Genomic DNA, 19,079 nt, shown 5'->3' on the forward strand with positions numbered 1-19,079 from the left:
GCATCCCTCAATGAAATGCTTGAACTTACTGCATCAAGTAGCACTGCATAAGGAGGACGTTTTGGGAGATGGGTGTTGTATTTCTGAAAGACATCTGGATACTTTTCAGATAATAACTGAATTTCACGACAATCGATCATGTCTTCCGGATTAATAACAGGAATATTAATGCACCCACAAAATAATATTGTATGCAATGCCTGCAAGATTAAAAACAAGTATTTTAATATGCAATGTTCAGACATTAAGAATGATATACAGTACTTACGACATAAAGGTATTAAAATTAAATTGAATTGTAAAAAAAAGCAGAAACCTTTAGAAATCAGCATCTGGTATAGCAATAGCCGAATTAAGTAAACTGGTTAGATTATTTGAACACTATCATTAACCAGAGGTGAGTGAAATCTACAGCATTAGGAGGCAGGAGCAACTCGGGTGGATTATGAAGAACAGGGTGCTGCTGACTGGAGGGTGAAGAGATGCTCTCAGTGGCTAAAGAGACTGAGGATTCAGCTTTTGTCATGTTTGCATTTTAAGAAGAGGGAGGTGTGCCACAACTGATGGTTTGAGAAACACAAAAGTGAGAGGGGCTCTGGTGTAATGGGTCCCTATCCTTATTTTCTGGCTCAAATAATGCCACACAATCAGGCGGGTGGTGGCAGGAATGCAACCTGTATATCAATTCAAAATGTTTGAAAAGAGGGAAATTGCCAATCCACATTTTATGTATCTTTAATGAACAAGTGAAAACAATACCTCTTTGAAGTACGCTCTTCCTTTCTTTCGAGTAAGCTTTCCCTCTCGCACAGAATTTGCAATGAATGATTGAATAATCTTCAAAAACTGGTTTCCACTTCGGACAAAGTATTGCACCTCCGCTTCTTCATGGCGTACTAAGTCCACCATTTCTTTTCAAGCATGAGAAATAAATACAAGAGATGATTTAAAAGATTAAAGCAGAGCAACCTTATTTTGTAGAAAGTCATTGGCTACTTTTTCCATCATTTTACTGTCTGTATGCGGTTACTGTTGGGATACTGAAGCAACAGAGTTAGGCATTACTGCTAATTGCAGTGACAGATCTATTCTTTTCTGGCACTATCAGTCTGCAGTATGATTTTCTCACATCTGCCCCACTACATGTAAATGAAAGCCAGGAGGATCAAACCTAACACTCCAGGTAATTTACCCTAAATACCACCTTAAACCTGACCTAGAAACACTGTCACTAAATATACATAGGTGCAGCATCACCACTGAGGAGGAAATCCTTTTCATCCTGTGTTATGAAGGATGAGGGAGGAATTAAAACAGGCTAGAGTGGAATTAATTAAAGTGAGGTAGTACAAAAAATGTTTGTTTAAATTGTGTGCATGATATTGTCAGATGGTTTAGAGATGGAACAGGTATTTTATTTCCATTCCTCTGTTTGGTAATAGCTGAGAAAGCTGTCTGGCCTTTAGCCTATAGTGAGTGGTTTTGCGAGTTGCTGTCTGCCCTAAAATATATCAAATCCAGGATTAGGCCATTTTTCACGATAGACCTGTCAAAATACAATTTCTTCCAGAAACCTGCCTCATTCAATAATTCCTCCAAAGCAGAGATGCTAGTGTAGTTCTAACATGGAAGAATTTAATCATTTTTAAAAATCATTTTCAAACTGTTAGAGATTCAATAAGCCTTTAATGAGCTTATCGACCAACAGTCAACCTAATATTGGCTTACATTTGTAAATAAAAGCAATGCATGATATACATAACAAATCTTTTGACTTTATGAGCTTTGCACGACTTTTATGACACTCAGGAATTGGCATGCCGAGTATAGTCAATGCTGAGATCACTGGGTTTTTAGACTCCAAGTGACACAATGAATGTAGAAATCAGGCAGGAAAATTGAAGCAAAGTTGATGTCAACTGCAAATTAATAGTTGGAAAATCATGGGTCCTCTGTATGCGCAGAATCAATTGATCATGGCCAATCTGCCCAACAGAAAAACCATCTAATTCAAGATATATAATAATCTCATGTTCAACATCCCCCTGTGCATTATCCTCTACCTGGTAGCCAGAGACTACAGGCTTCACCCAGTAGCAAAGGAGAATTAAAACTAAGATTTTTCTGCATCTCAGTATTACAATAAAACGACAACATTATTCAACTACACCAATGAATCAATGTACAATTCAGTACCTGTTAGGTTGAGATGTTAATCTAAATTAAAAGGGTCTAGCTTTACTGAACTATAAATACAAGTCCTATGAGAACAAACGTTTTAAGACTTGATATCTGCACTCAGTGCCCACCCAAAAATATATGTCCCATTCCCACAATCGAGACCCCTTACATTAATCAGCAATATAATTCAACACATTATATGTCAACATATCTAAGTGACAGCATTGTAAATTACAATTTACTTGCTGATCATTGTAACGATTTGCTGGCCAACATTACCACACATGTCCACATAACAGATGACCAAATACCTGATACATCTCTGATGCACTGGTGGCCCATTCTGCATTGCTGGGTTCGAAGGACAGCGAGACTAAAACAGAATGCAGAACGCGATCACAACTGGACTTTACTGAAGGGGATCGACTGTTTAAAATGGCGTTGGAGTTTTCCCACAACCGAGGGAGAAAGAAGCAGCATATCCAATCCCAGGGCAAGGAGATCAGCTGATGTTCTGATGTAATGGTAAAGAAACGAAACTTTATTATTGACCGACTTCCTGCTTACAGATCGGAAAGTCCCTTCAATGCAGAGTTGTGATAGAGACAGGACCGCTCGATTTTAGAATGAGGCGCAAGAACTTGCCCAGTATTGTAGATCCGTTTCAGAGATAGTAGGAACTGCTGTTTTCTGATGAAGGGTCTAGACCCGAAACGTCAGCCTTCCAGCTCCTCTAATGTTTCTTGGCCTGCTGTGTTCATCCAGCTCTACGCCTTGTAGATCTGATGGCCACTTTGCGGTAGATACAGACACAACATACATGCAAATACAATTCGCAGAACATTGGCGAGTGATTGCAACACATCACTGCGTGTTGCGGGTAGAATGTTGCAAAGATTATTCCTGACTGAGGAAGTATGAATTTGTCTCAGAAGTTCTAAACAAAACCAGATTCTCCACTTTTTTCGCTGTAAGCATATATTAACAGTTTGAAGACTAGAATTCGATTTGCATGAGAATGGGAAGATAAAGACAGATCAGATTCGTGTCAGCATTTGGGTGTTTGAGTGTTGGTTAAAAATATTACGTAGAAACTTTACATTTGGCATTCATGAGGTCAAGTCACAAGAATTATCCTTGAAAAGTTGGCAAATGAATGTTTAAGGAAATCATTGATGATGGTTTAGATGTTAAAGGAACCACAAGCCTTGACCATGAAACATACCAACTGAGACCATTTGGCAGACACAAGAACACTAGCGCCCCCTCAAGTTCTGTTTGGTTGACAGGATTTTCCAGTGGTTTTAGAAAACTTACCAACTGAGTTACATTTGATGTTGCCAGTAGCTGTCCAACAACAACAGCGCAAGCCAGTGGCACCCAGTTGGATAAAGAAGCAGATTTGACAAACTATTTGCTTGTACCTGGTTTTCACATAAGCCGTATTTATGGCCTCTCTCACCAAGCATGTCCATTTAATTTTATTTCAATTTGCGCATAGGATTGAACTTCGAGGCAGGTCAGCATTTATTGCCTAAAGAGCTGATTGGGTTGCTAAGCTATTTCACAGGGTAGTTTATGGTCAGCAGTGGGTCTGAAGTCACATGTAGGCCAGACTGGTAAGGATGCCAGACTTCTTCCCCTAAAGGACAGAGATGAATGGGGTGGGCTTCGGCAACATTCTAGTGTTGCATGGTCACTATTACTCATTCTGAATTTGTATTAATTCCAGATTTATTGAATTAAATGTAATATCTCCAACTGTCATTGGATCTTTGGATTATAGCCTAGGAAAAAAAAGATTCAAGTAAATGGAATTATTGGATAAGATTTTACATTTTAAAGCTTTTATTGTAACAGTCAAACCCAAAGCCAACATAAAATGAAGCATACATTAACAGACACAAATGGTGTTTCACATGAAAAGATTAAGTTCAATTTAAATGGTCACCACTCAAAGACACAGAGAGAAAAAAAAACCAAGCTTTCGCCCTCTCAACAAATTTGAAGTTATGTATCTGTTATGAAACTTAGCTACTCTGTCCTAATACATCAGCTGTATTTCTGAGGTGGAGATTCAGTCCCATTACTCATAAAGGAATTTGTTGGAAGTCACATGACACCAGGTTATAGTCCAACAGGTTTACTGGAAATCACACAACCTTTCTGAGCTCCCAAAGCTTGTGATTTCAAATAAATCTGTTGGACTATAACCTGGTATCATGTGACTTCTGACTTTGTCCGCCCCAGTCCAACACTGGCGCCTCCACATGAAGGCCCAAGGTATTTCAGATAGTAGTCTTACCACACCCAGATTCCTTGAGCCTCCAAAATACAATGCTACTGTATTCTCAAAGCGCAGGCACACTTTTAGTCTGAGCCTGACCTCATAGTATACCGAGTATAAACAGCTTGTGACTGACAACTTGTGAAAATTAACTTCCCGTGTTGTTTATTTCTGAATAGAGTTAATTGACTCTAATTTTGAACCTTTATGATAATTCAGCGATGCTCATTGCTTTAGTGTGAGTGATTTGCAGAATACACCTATGATGCACACATTTCTCTCCATGTTTCCGGTTCCCTTATATGTTTCCTTGAAATTTTGGTCTCCACCCCCCAGTTTCTGTTGAGTCCCTTTCCTGACTAATTCCAGAGCTTATGCAATCCCAATGTATATGTCACAATTATGGTCATGACAACTCAATATGCAGAGGCTGTTCCTTAAAAGTGAATACAGGTAGGGCAGTAGCAGAAAATTTAACGCAGTGTTTGGCTTCTTATGGACTGCCAACTGACGTACAGTCTGATCAGAGTTCTATCTTCACATCTAAAGTTTTCCTAGAAATTAATAGCTGTTTGGAAATTAAACAATTAAAGTCAACTTCGTATCATCCATCAACACAGGGAGGTTTGTCATCAGATGCTCAAAACAATGATTAAGACATACTGTCATGAATATCCACAGGAATGGGATAACGTATTAGCTTTCCTATTATTTGCTACCAGTGATACCTCAACTGAATGTGCCAGACTTAGCCCTTTGAATTGGCTTTTGGTCATAACATTAGAGGTCCGTTAAAATTGATTCGAGAGATCTTCAATGTGGAAGGTGATTACTCAATGTTGGATTACCTATCCATATTTCTGGAAAGTTAGACACTGTGTTCTCATATTTCAAGAAAGGACAATGGGCGGATCTTTTATGAGGTAATACGTATAGACATAGGAGGGACAGGACCCATAAAACAACATCCATGTTGACTGGGCCCAGAAAAACAAGCTCAGGTGGAAACAAATTCAGTACATTCCATACAATCACTTGATTGACCTTAGTCAAAACAATTAAGAGTTAGTTCTGAGGAAGGGTCACCGGACCCAAAACATTTACTCTGTTTTCTCCTTCACAGATGCTGCCAGACCTGCTGAGCTATTCCAGCAACTTTGTTTTTGTTCCTGATTTACAGCATCCGCAGTTCTTTTGGGTTTATTTAAAGAGTTTGTTCATGTTTGTTCCTAAACTGGATAGATCAATTTGACTTTGTATAGATTATAGAAAGGTGAATATTGTCGTGAAAATAGACTTGTCCCTAATTCTATGATTGGAAAATTGCATGCATAATGCCTAATTCTTGAAGTGGTACTTGCAAAGTGCCATTAACATCAAGGGTGAAAGTAATGTAGGAGGAAATTACTGCAGATGTTGGAATCTGTACTTAAAACAACAAAAGCTGGAGATCACAGTGGATCAGACAGCATCCATGGAGAGAGAGCAAGCTAATGTTTCGAGTCTAGATAACTCTGGTGAAGAGTCATCACAACTCAAACTGTTAGCTTGTTCCATAGATGCTGTCTGATCCACTGTGATCTTCAGCATTTTTTGTTTTCAGTCACGGGTGGAAGTAATCTCTCCTTTTGCTATACCAAATGGTTTAGACCAAGTCAGGTGATACTATTTGGGTTAAAGAACATTCAGCCAGAGAGTGCAGAGGCTTATGAATCAAGTCATAGCTGGAGTTTGTAACAGCGTAGTGTATTAGTTGTAGTTGCAGTTTATTCTGACACTTGGAGAGAGCATGTAAGAGAAGTTGAAGACCTGTATAAGCAATTGCAGTTGCCTGATTTTGTGATAAATTTAGAAAAAAGTGAATTTGCAGAAACAAGGGTGACTTGCTTGGCACAATGAGATGGACTATTAGAAATGCTGCTTAGGACAGTAAAAGTGAAGGCTCAGAATTCCATGTTCCTAAGACTAAATGAAAAGTGATTGGCTTTTTCAGAAAGTGTGAATTATGCTGGACATTTGTGCATGCTTTCACACAATGGTTGTACTTTTAACAAATTTGTTAATAAAATAAGCACAGGTGTTGTGTTCAGTAGACTGTCAAGCAGTATTTGACAAGCTGGAGGTCACTTTAAAAAAATTAACCAGTGTCACTGCTTCTGATCTTTCCAGATGTTTCAAATGGCAGTTGAGTGTCTTTTGGGGGTGGTTGATGTCTTGTTGCAGAATGGTGAGTCATGATTAGAGAAGCTAGTCGAGAACTTCTCTAGGAAAGTAAATCAGTATCAGAAGAAGCACTGTGCCATAGGAAAAAGAGACTTTGGGATTGTTATTAACTCTTCAGCATTTTGAAGCCCGTACTTGACATGGAAATAAAGAAACATTAATTTACGTTGACCATAATCCACTAGCCTTCATTGAAAAGTTTAAAATTGAAATGCTAGATGGTTCAGACGGACTATTCTGTTTCAAGCATTTCGTGTAAAATTGTTCATTTTAATGGAAAAGATAATGTAATTGTGGATGTGTTGCCCCGAATGTTACATATTGAAATTGGTTAAAAATTTAGGGAATACTACGACTGTGTAAGTTGATATAGAAGTGGTAGAAAAATAAATGATATAAGTCTTGTTGTTGTCTATTACATATTCATAATTAAAAATGGAGTTTCATTTCTTTAAGGATGGAATCATGTAACCACCAAGTATTTTTTATTTGTGTCTTTAAAATATGTGTACTGCAAGGAGAAAATAAAACTTTTCTAAAACCAGGGATATATCAGGATGTATAATTTCCCAGCAAGGAATGCAGTACATATTGTGAATGCTGCTTTTTTGTGGCTGTGAGTTCCTACAATATTTAGATAGTCAGGAGCTGAGGAGTTGTTTTCAAATGAAGCTGATTGGTTCTCAACTAATTGAGCAGGCTGGACCTGTTCAGAGCTGGAGATAAGCTAAAGAGACCCAAAGTCACAGACAGAGAGAGAGAGAGAAAGAGAGAGACTCACTCTGAAGGGATAACACAGTGTGGAGCTGGAGGAACACAGCAGGCCAGGCAGCATCAGAAGAGCAGGAAGTTTGACATTTTGGGTCAGGACCCTTCTTCAGAAATGGGGAGGGGGAAGGAAGCTCAGATTAAATAGAGAGAGGAGGGGTTGGGCTGGGGAAAATAGGTGAGATGGTGATAGGTCAGTGCAGGTAGGCAGTGGTGGGGATTGGTCAGTGAGGTGGGAGGAGCGGATAGGTGGGAGAGAAGATGGACAGGTTCTGTCAGGTCAAGGAGGCGGGGATGAGAGGGAGGGTTAGTCAAGGGATGAGGCTGGGGGTTGGGAGATTTTGAAAGTGGTGAACTTTGCATTTAGGCCATTGGGCTGTAGGCTCCTGAGGTGGAATTTGAGGTGTTGCCTCCTCCAGTTTGCGAGTGGCGTCATCGCCAAGATGAACATTTCACCCAGGGAGTGGGAGGGGGCGTTAAAATGGTTTGCGACCAGAAGGTGATATCGTTTGTCGTGAACAGAACAGAGATGCTCTACAAAACAGTGTCCAAGCCTCCACTTGGTTTCACTCACGTAGAGGAAGCCAAATCCGGAGAAGCAGATGCAGTAGATCAAGTTGACAGATGTGCTGGTGAACCTCTGTCTCATGTGGAAGGTTTGTTTAGTGTCTTGAACGGAGGGGATGGGAGAGATGTAGGGGCAGGTGCAGCACTTCCTGTGGTTGTAGGGAAAGGTGCTGGGGGTGGTGAGATTAGTGGGGAGTGTGGAGCATACTAGGGCGCTGTGGAAAGAGCGGTCCCCACTAAAGGCAGACAGGTTGTGGGGTCGGATTGTAGATGGCAGAAGTGGCAGAGAATGATACGTTGGATATGAAGGTTGGTGAGATGATATGTGAGGACTAGGGGGAGGGCAGAGGTGCGGGAAGTGCAAGAGATACGGTTGGGGGCATTTTCAATCACCAGAGGGGGAAGTTGCAGTCCCTGAAATAAGAGGACATCTGGAATGTTCGGGTGTGGAATGCCCCATCTTGGGAGCAGATGCAGCAGAGGTGGAGGAATTGGGAGTAGGAGATTGCATTCTTGCAGGAAGGTGGGTGAGAGAAGGTGTAGTCTAGGTAGCTGTGGGAGTCCATGGGCTTGAAATAGATGTCTGTTTGGAGGCGGTCATCAGAGATGGAGACAGAGAGGTCCAGGAAGGAAAGGAAGGTATCAGAGATGGTCCAGGTGAATTTGAGGTTGGGAGGAAAGGTGTTAGTAAAGTTGATGAACTGTACAAGCTCCTCATGGGAGCATGAGGCAATGCCGATACAGTCATCACTGTAGCGGAGGAAGAGGTGGGGCTTAGTGCCAGTGTAGCAGCAGAAGAGGGACTGTTCCACGCATCCTACAAAGAGGCAGGCATAGCTTGGGCCATGCAGGTGCCCATGGCCGCCCTTAAGTCTGTAGGAAGTGGGAGGAGTTAAAGGATATGAAACCATTCATAACCTCATCACCTCAGGTGACTTTCCACCCTCAGCCTCCAACCTCATCGTTCCCCAACCTCGCACTGCCCGTTTCTATCTCCTTCCCAAAATCCGCAAACACGACTGTCCCAGCCAACCCATTGTCTCCGCCTGCTCCTGCTCCACTGAACTTATCTCTGCTTACCTTGACTCTGTTTTCTGCCCCCTGGTCCAGGAACTCCCCACCTTCATCTGGGACACCACCCATGCCCTCCTCCTCCTCCAAGACTTCCAATTCCCTGGCCCCCAACAGCTCATCTTCACTGTGGACTTCCAATCTCTGTACACATGTATCCCCCTCGCAGATGGCCTAAAAGCCCTCTGCTTCTTCCTCTCCCACAGGCCCAACCAGTCCCCCTCCACTGACACCATCATCCGCTGAACGAAACTCGTCCTAACCCTTAACAACTTCTCCTTTAACTCATCCCACTTCCTATAGACTAAGGGGTCGAGAACCATTTTAACTCCCCCTTCCACTCCCTGGATGACATGTCCATCCTGGGCCTCCTCCAGTATCATAATGACGCCACCCATAAACTGGAGTAGCAGCACCTCATATTCTGCCTGGGAGCCTAGATCCTGATGGCCTAAATGTTGAATTCACCAGTTTCAAAATCTCCCCACCCCCAGCCTCATCCCATGACCAACCCTCCCTCTCATGCCTGCCTCCTTGACCTGACACAAACTGTCCATCTTCTCTCCCACCTATCTGCTCCTCTCACCTCACTGACCAATCCCCACCACTGCCTACCCACACTCACCTATCACCATCCCACCTACCTTCCCAGACCCACCCCTCCTTTCTCTATTTATTTCTGAGTTCCCTTCCCCCTCCATATTTCTGAAGATGCATCCCGACCCGAAATGTCAACTTTCCTGCTCCTCTGATGCTGCCTGGCCTGCTGTGTTCCTCCATCTCCACACTGTTATCTCTGACTCCAGCATCTGCAATGCTTACTAGCTCTGAAACTCTGAAGGGTGTGTGCTGTTGTTCTCCCCAGCAGAAGCTTCCTGTTCTCTGAGTTTAAAAAAACGGTCAGTTTGAACTTGAAGAAAACAAGTTGCCTTTTCTGCAGCAGTTTCTGTGAGCTCTAACTTTTGAATTGATTAATCAAGATACATTTTCCAAGTGAATAAGTTTTTTTTTCTCAAATTCTTACAAGCCGGTAAATGCTTCCAGAGAAAAATAAATGAACAAAGTTGCTGGAAAAGCTCAGCAGGTCTGGCAGCATCTGTGAAGAGAAAACAGAATTAACGTTTCGGGTCCAGTGACCCTTTCTCATAACTGATGGTGGCTGGGAAAATGTCAGTTTATATGCAGAAAAAAGGGAGGGTGATGGGGTAGAGAGTAAACAGTAGGATATAGCCCAAATAGAAAGAAGAGCAGTTGGATAGACAAAGAGTTGATAACGATCAGGCTGGGAGGGTAAATAGTTGTTAATGGGGACTGTTAGTGACTAACAACAGATAGTGTGTAATGGCAGGGTATGTGGTAACAAGGTCTGGTGTGTGGGGTGGGGGCTGGGACATGGGAGAGTTTAGGCCCAAAAATTATTGAACTCGATATTGAGTCCGGAGGGCTGCAGGGTCCCCAAGTGGAAAATGAGGTGTGGTTTCTCCCCAGTATCCAAGGGCCCAAACTTACTTTCCAGGTGAAACAACACTTCACCCGCACTTCCCAGAATCTAGTCTACTGCATTCTACAATGTGGTCTCCTCTACATTGGGGAAACGAAGCGAAGACCAGATGATTACTTCGCAGAACATCTACGTTCTACTTGCAAAAAAGACCCTGAACTGTTGCCTGCCACTTTAACGCACCACCCTGTTCCCTGACCAATATGCCTGTCTCTGTCTTGCTGCAGTGTTCCAGTGAACCTCAACACAAGCTGGAAGAACAACGAGACAACAAGGTGCAGGGCTGGATGAACACAGCAGGCCAAGCAGCATCATAGGAGCAGAGAGGCTGACGTTTCGGGCCTAGACCCTTCATCAGAAAAGCTTTTCTCCAGCATCTGCAGTTCCTACTATCTCTGGAAGAACAACTGCTCACTTTAATACCTGAGACCTTTCATGGAGTAAAATGTTTTTAAAAAGCAAGAGGCACTGGCTTAAAATGACTGCAGCAAACACTTGACCACAGATTGAGGAAAGTTCAGAAAACCAAGGAAGAAGAAACAAAATGATCAGAACTGAATTTACTATTTTACCGACATTGGAACCAGTCACTGAGCCTTGTGACAAAAAACTGGCATCTCCTGTTTCAGTGTGTATGTGGATGGTAAGTGGCACATATTTGGATATGAAACGTTGTTGAAATGAACTTGTAAGAAAACAACAAATCTTCCCCAATGTTTCAGCAATCTCTAAGACAGTAATGAGCTGTCTATCATATTTTTCGATGGATTAACTTGAAAAAGATAGCCAATGTATTTTAATGAGGTCACCTGGCAATCTATGACAGTGATAATGTAAAAGAATGTTAGAACAGCAAATACTTGAAAAATAAGCCAAATCTAAATTAAGCATGTAGTTTGAGAAGTTACTGTATACATAATTTTTTTCTAGATTTGAGCTGATGTAGGCATAATTTTCTGCTTCGCATTGTTCTCAATAAAGGAGTAGAGCTCTGTAAGTCAAACAGGAAGATGATTTCAGTATGTATTTGTCTTGGATTCACTGGGAGATCATTCATATACATATTAAAATTTTATTGCTGTGCCACTGTTAAGCATCTTAGTTTCTTGTGATCAGAATGAGATGTGGAATTCCAGAAATAGGGGTTAGAATATCACCTGGCAGATCAATATATAATATTCGAAATGGGATATACCATCCCCCACCTTGTTTTCCACTGTTCAGGATGTATGTTAAACTTGAGGGCCAGCATGTTATGATATCATGCAAATAGAGGAAACAGGTTATATTGGCCGTTCAGAATTCCTACCAGCATTTGGGGAGTATTTAATTCTGGAATGACCAGTTTCTGTACTACAATTGACTCTAAAGCAGTTGATGAAATTACTGGAATGAGCCTATTTGAACATTCAATTTGTTTACTTGTTTAATTTTCAAATTTCTGCAGAAGTCGCACCAGATTAACTAATACTGCAATATCACACTGCAGGAAGTTTTTATCTCTCCTTCCCTACCCTCCAGATGGAATTTATAGATAGTGCTTGAAAGTAATAAGTGAGTGAAATTCCAGCTTAGTGATCACTCATTACCATCTTGGCTTGGAGAATGTCAGGTGTTTTTTCAGTTACGAGTGGTGTACCACAAGGATCTGTTCTGGGTCCTCTTCTATTTGTGATTTTTGTAAATGATTTGGATGTAGGAGTGGAAGGGTGGATTAGTAAGTTCACGGACGATATGAAAGTGGGTCTAGTTGTGGATAGTGCGGAGGGCTGTTCTAGGTTACAAAGGGACATTGATAGGATGCAGAGCTGGGCTGAGAAGTGGCAGATGGAGTTTAACCCTGAAAAGTGTGAGGTGATTCATTTTGGAAGGACAAACTTGAAAGCAGAATACAGGGTTAAGGGAAAGATTCTTGGCAGTGTGGAGGAGCAGAGGGATCTTGGGGTTCATGTCCACAGTTCCCTGAAAGCTGCCACCCAGATGGATGGAATTGTTAAGAAGGCGTATGGTGTGTTAGCTTTCATTAATAGAGGGATTGAGTTCAAGAGCCATGAAGTTATGCTCCAGCTATACAAAACCCTGGTTTGGCCACATCTGGAGTATTGTGCCCAGTTCCGGTTGCCTCATTACAGGAAAGATGTGGAAGCATTGGAAAAGGTGCAGAAGAGATTTACCAGAATGTTGCCTGGAATGGAGGGAAGATCTTATGAGGAAAGGTTGAGAGAGCTAGGGCTTTTCTCTTTAGAATGATGAAGGATGAGAGGTGACTTGATAGAAGTGTACAAAATGATCAGAGATACAGACAGAGTGGATAACCAGAGACATTTTCCTAGGGTGGAGGTAGCTACTACGAGGGGGCATACTTTTACAGTGAGTGGAGTTAGATGTAGGGAAGACGTCAGACGTAGGTTCTTTACTCAGAGAGTGGTAGGGGCGTGGAATGCATTAGGAGAGGGTAGGGGAGTCGGCCTCATTAGGGGCATTTAAGCAGCTATTAGATAGGCATATGGATGATAGTAGAAGGTAAGGGTGGAGGTTAGATAGACCTTAGGTTTAGGGTAAACATTAAGCACAACATCGTGGGCCGAAGGGCCTGTACTGTGCTGTACTGTTCTATGTTCTATGTTTTTACCTTCAAAAGTGCAAATACTGTGTTTGATGTACTGCACTGGGATCACTTTCCAGATAAACGATTAAATGGAGGAAACACAAATTTGAAAATTAGTAATATGTTCCCTAGAATTTTCCATCCATTGAATTGAATACATTGTATAAAGCGTAATACTCCACAGCTGCAAATAAGCAGTTGAATTAATAGTTGGTTGACCAGGAATATGACATTCTGTGTGTTCTAATGTGCTTTCAACGTTGGAATCGGTTCAGGGCTGATCTCTTTATAACTGGTTATTGTAAAATGAAATTTCAGGCTCAAAAGTAACCTGTACTTCTTGAAGAATACATCGAAGTCATTCATATTTTTCAATCTTTAATCCAATTTGAAATGATTTACATAGCAGTCTCGTGGCAATTTGCTCATGAAAGTACAGAAGCTGGCTTAGTGATTCACACTCTGCACAGTTTCCGTATTCCCAATGAGCGGTTTGATGAGCTTGTGACTGTGGACAAAACTGAATGTTTGGGAACATTGTGGAGCATCTTTCACAAAGTGCCCTGGGACTAAGCATCCAAATTCTCTAACTTCTGTGACAATTTGAAGAACCCTGGGCACTGGCCTATTCCCAAATCTAGCCAGAATACGATCAATACGTTGGTTTCCCTGAGTGCTTTGTCCCAGAGTGTATATGCTAAATGTCACTGAGAGCACATTAGGAGGAAATTCGAAAGCGTGTTCATTATATTCATTGCCAACACATACTGCCCAGCTAATGTCTTTGTGCCATGTGTAGGAGCATAATATATCGATCATTATTTCTATCTGTATTTTTCCTTTATATGACACTGAAGCACCAAAGTAATTGGATGTTCTCTTTGTAGCGCTGTATCATAAAAATAGCAGAAGTTGATAACTGTTGATACAAAACTATTTCCACATGGTGTGTTGTTCGCATTAGTAACATCCGTTCCATTTATCTGCAGCAATAAACATTTCAAAACATTTTCTTCATTTCTTATTCCTTCAACTTCAACAATCTGTAAAACAAAAAGAATGAACAACTAAATTTAACAATTTACGTTTCTGTAACTCATCGAATCATAGAGATACGTCGAATGTCAAAAGACCTGTCAGTGTAACTCGTCCATACTGACTAAGTTTCCAAGACTAAACTCGTCCAATTTACCTGCATTTAGCCCATATCCCTCTAAACCTTTCCTATTCATGTACCAGTCCATATGTCTTTCAAATGTTGTCACTCTATCTGTATCGACCACTTCCTCTATTCATTCCACATATGTACCACTCTCTGTGTGGAAAAAGTTTCCAGTCAAGTCCCTTTTAAATCTTTCTCCTCTCACCTTAAAATTATACATTTAAATTCTGAACTCCCTTACCCTAGGGCAAAGACCTTTACTTACGTGCCTTATCAATGCCCGGCATGATTTTATAAACCTCTATAAAATTACCCGACAAGCTCCTACATTCCAATGAAAAGTGTCCCAACTTATCCAGCCTCTCTTTATAACTCAAACGCTCCAGTCCCAGTAACATCCTGGTAAATTTTGTTCTGCACCCTCTCCAATTTAATAATATCCTTCCTATAGCAGGGTGACCAGAACTGGACACAATACTCCAAATGTGGCTTCACCAGCATCCCGTACAATCACTACATGATGTCCCAACGCTTATACTCAATGGTCTGAGCAATGAAGGCAAGCGTGCCAAAAGCCTTCTTTACCACCCTGTCTACCTTTGATACATCCTTTCAAGGAACTGTATCTGCACCCTTAGGTCTCTTTTCAACAACTCTCCCTAGGGCCCCACCATTAACTGTGTAAGTCCTGCCCTGGTTTGCTTTACCGAAATGCAACACCTCACATTTATCTAAATTACACACCATTTGCCACTCCTTGCTCCATTGGCCCAACCGTTCAAGATTTCTTTGTAACCTTAGATTACCTTCTTTACCATCATCTCTACCATCAATTTTGGGGTCTTCCACTAACTTACTGACCTTCTTCCTATATTCTCATGCAATCATTTATGCAAACATGACAAACAACAGTGGACCCAGCACCGATCCCTGTGGAACACAGCTGGTTTACAGTCCTCTCGTCCAAAAAGCAACCCTGCACCACCACCCTTTGCCTACTACCAACAAGCCAATTTTGTATCCAATTGGCAAGCTCTCCCTGAATCCCATGTGATCAAACTTTAATAACTAGCCTACAATGCGGAAACTTGTTAAAGGCCTTACTAAAGTTCATGTAGGCAGCGTCTATCGCTCTGCCCATCATCTATCTTCTTGGTCACATACTCCAAAAATCAGTCAAGTTTGTGAGACATGATTTCCTACAAACAAAGCCATGCTGACTATTCCTAATCAGTCCTTGTGCATGTAAATCCTGTCTCTCAGAATCCCCTCCAACAATGTACCCACTAATGACATCAGACTCATGGGTCTATAATTTCCATTCCCAGGCTTCTTTTTGCAGCCTCTCTTAAATAAAGGCATAACATTAGCCACCCTCCTGATCTTTAAGGGGTCCTATTCTCTCCCTAGTTGCTCTTTTGCCCTTAACATACTTGTTGAATCTCGTTGGATTATTCTAAATCTTATCTGTCAAGGCTATCTCATATCCCCCTTTTTGCCCTCCTGATTTCCCCCTTAGGAATGCCCCTACTTCCCTAACACTTTGCAAGAAATTCACTTGATCCCAGCTGTCTATACCCAACACATGTCTCCTTAGTATCCTTGACCAATGCCTCAATATCTCTAAATCATCCATTATTCCCTACTCCTACCAGCCTCACCTTTCACTCTAACTTGAACAGAATGCCTCTGAACTCTCGTTATCTCACTTCTGCAGGCCTCCCACTTGCCAGTTGGAGCTGCAGGAACACAACAGGCCAGGCAGCATCAGAGGAGCAGGAAAGTTTACGTTTTGGGGCAAAATCCCTCCACACAAACCTGACCTGTTGAAAAGACATACATTTGTAAGAAATCAATATCTTCTCTCACTCATTTTATTACTGCCCCATCTGCTTTGCCAGGTCTCTTCATTCTGTGGGCTGTTTCCCTTAGTATCTTAATCTAGCAAGAGATACACTGGTTCAGCCAGGGTCCCATTATTCCATGTTAATTGCATTTTTACTTTAGTACAAATGTTTCTGTTTACATGAACTTGTTTCTCATCCTGATGGCATTAATTTGGAAATGATTCAACCTCTCAATCTGATGAGTAGTTCTCATCTCTGTTGCAGAATTGACTATCTGGCCATCAGAAAGTCCAGGCCAATGTGCAGAACTAAGGGGAGAAAGCAGGAGAATGGTTTTAATTCACGATGCTCATTTGGAGAGCCAGACCAGAGATGATGGGCTCAACCACCTTCTTCTGTGCTGTTACAATTCTGAGATTCTACGTTTACAGCTTTGTTAGTGACAGAAAAGTTATATTTAAAATGTTTGTTTTTTCAATTTTACAGATATTGCATGTAATCTTATTTTATAGCCATTGTGAGTTACCATATGCAACAGAAAAGATAAGGCTGAAATCTTTGCAAGTGTCTTCAGCCAAAACAGCTCAATGGATAATCCCAAATTTGTACCCAAGATTCCTGCCTTCATAGAATTCAATGTTCAGCAATTGGTTCATTCAATGTAATATAAAGAAGGTGTGGCATTGCAGAGTCTAAGAGGCTCTGAAAATATCTTGGCTGTAGCCTTTAACACGTAATGCACCACAGCTAGTTGCTTTCCCACCTAAGCTGTTTCATTATTTATCACTTTACTAATATTACGACAACAGATCAGAAGTTGTCATTTATCTCATCACTGTTTATGGGATTTTGCTGTGCACACATTTCATTGTCATGATTTCCTACGATGCATCTATAACCACGGTTTGGAAGTACTTATTCTACTGTGAGACCCTTTGACATACCTGAGGTTATCAAATGTAGTTTCAAATGCAAGGCCTTTTTCTTTCCAGGACACTGGAACCAACCCAACAATAAGGAAGATTGTCTCCTCGTGACCAAGCCACAAAAATCAAGATAAATCTCACAGGCCAATGAAAGGCATATGAAGCAACTTTTTCACGCAAAGGGTGGTGTGTATGTGGAATGAGCTGCCCAGACGACGTGGTGGAGGCTGGCAAAAATGACAAAGTTTAAAAGGCATCTGGATTGGTGTATGAATTGGAAGAGTTTAAAGGGATATGGGCCGAATGCTGGTAAATGGGATTAGATTAATTTAGAATAGCTTGTTGGCATGGACAATTCGGTGGTAGCTTCTGTTACCGTGCTATACATCTCTATGATTCTGTCACAGTATATCGAATTTAGGGAGATGAATTCCTGATGGGTCTTGTATATTCATATTTTTTGACAAATATCTGTTCTTTCCAGCAATTGGTGTAATTAATATCTCCAAATCATTTTATGGCTCAGATCATTTGAGAATCGAGATTCTTCTTGTAATCAAACACTCAGTACTGACAATAAAATTATTTCCAGAAACTTCTCTTGCCCAGCAAATACTCCTGCAAACTGAAAATGTTGTGATAGTTGTAAAATGTTAATAGCGTGGGTTAAACTCTTTGCTGAATGGAAAAGAATTGAAGAATGACAGAGACACATCAGCATACGAAGCTATGATTTAATTCCACAAATTTTCACAGATCAGTGTGAAAAATCCATAATACATCTTAAAGCCATAATACATCTGAAGTCTGAACAAATTGTTTTATATTGTTCTGTGTCATTTTTAAAGGAGCCAACATTCATAATTCATTCATTTCAATTAAAAGATAAAAACAGACTTTATGCATACATTATATACCACATCACAATTCCAGGTCAGAAATTTATTGACAGTTTTAAAAACAAGTTTAATCTGTGCTCAATGTTAACAGCTTTTAAAATTTAGTTTGTTCAATTACCAAATTGCCTGCCTGCAGGATGCACAGTGCATATTTGGGCAGCCATACTTTGTGATGCAGTAGGCTGTAGAAAAGTAGACAATTTGCACTGCCAAATATGGCACACAGAGTCCTGTTTAAAGTCCATTGCCAATTTTCTGTCCAGTACATTGTAACTTACAGATGGAAGTGTAAAACTCCACAGCTACATAGGTCAGCTTGATTAATCACCAACAGCTTTGTATCAATATTGCCTTCTATTTTGGAATCTCTCCAGTGTAGTAATCTCTATTCATTTGGATCGTAAAACTCCAAATGATATCCCACATTAAATCCTAATAATTTGAGATCTTTCTTAAGTCTTTCATAATTTGAATTAGTCACCTCCATGAAATACATTAAAATGTGTGTGTCTAAGCATTCTAATTTTTCAACAACCTGCTGGATAGCGTACAGAAGCTGGCTTAGAGATTCACACTCCGGACAGATGCCAAATTCAAAATATGGATTATTACTGACCTATATTATATCACAACATCTTTTATAAGGTGAACTTTCATGAAAGTTTTATGGGTGAACCCCTGATGACAGCCCTGGTGTTCTATCTACAGCAGGAAGCTTTAATCTAACAGCTTCACATCGAAATTCAGGAGGAAACCGAAATGGTATTTTATTAAATGTTTTGCCGATACATACAGCCAGGCTGGTGTACTGGTGCTATGATTGACAGCACAAAATATCAATCATAATATCTTTCTGCTGCCTTCCTCTAAGTGACACTAAAGTACCAAAATAATTGTCTATTTTTTCTCTGGTAGTAACATCCCAAAGGCAGCAACAGCTGATAACTTCTGATGTAAAGATGTTTCCCAATTTGTTGCAACTGGTGCCAGTAAATTCCACAAGCATCTGATGATTTAGGTCTGTTAGACATTTCAAAAC

General features: G+C 40.8%; 1 long non-coding RNA gene across 1 annotated transcript; it reads left to right on the forward strand.

The window, feature by feature from the left end:
* The first annotated feature begins 10,945 nt into the window (after positions 1–10,945).
* LOC125481088 lies at positions 10,946–17,736 on the forward strand. Its single transcript, XR_007261199.1, has 3 exons — positions 10,946–11,241; positions 16,086–16,212; positions 17,208–17,736. It is a non-coding gene; the product is annotated as an uncharacterized LOC125481088 (long non-coding RNA).
* The last annotated feature ends 1,343 nt before the right edge of the window (positions 17,737–19,079 follow it).

The sequence above is a fragment of the Rhincodon typus genome, unplaced genomic scaffold (assembly GCF_021869965.1).
Source record: "Rhincodon typus isolate 14 unplaced genomic scaffold, sRhiTyp1.1 hic_rhity00000832, whole genome shotgun sequence".
NCBI classification, from domain to species: Eukaryota; Metazoa; Chordata; class Chondrichthyes; order Orectolobiformes; family Rhincodontidae; genus Rhincodon; species Rhincodon typus.